The sequence below is a fragment of the Dendrobium catenatum genome, unplaced genomic scaffold (assembly GCF_001605985.2).
Source record: "Dendrobium catenatum unplaced genomic scaffold, ASM160598v2 fragScaff_scaffold_412, whole genome shotgun sequence".
NCBI lineage: Eukaryota > Viridiplantae > Streptophyta > Magnoliopsida > Asparagales > Orchidaceae > Dendrobium > Dendrobium catenatum.
In genome coordinates this window covers 180721-181172 of record NW_021318874.1, presented here as the reverse complement: position 1 = coordinate 181172, position 452 = coordinate 180721, and positions in this window count along the sequence as shown.

The following is a 452-nucleotide window of genomic DNA, read 5'->3' as shown; positions in this document are numbered from 1 at the left end:
AAATTTATTTATTTATTTTTAAGAGGAGCTGCCGATTTGATGAAAAAATATATAAATAAATAAATAAAATATAATATAACATACTCAAAATTTAATCAACTTGAAATTATTTAAATGTGTATAAAATAAATATTTGTGATGTTTTTTTAAGTAATATATATATATATATATATATATATATTGCGGGCTAGAATATACGCGGCAGTAGAGTTTGTAATTTTATGTCCAAGCATTGTACAAATATTCAGCACACACAAACAGGAAACAAAAAAAATGAACACCCAGATTTTTATGTTGAAAATCCGAAAGAGGGAAAAAACCACGAGGCCACGCCCAGTTGAAGTAGTTCCACTAGTGTTCGTTTGAAGAACAGAAGTTGATTCGTCCCACAAGTCAGGACGATCAAATTACAATCAGTTTCTTCTAAATTGAAACAAAGTTACAAAGTTTTG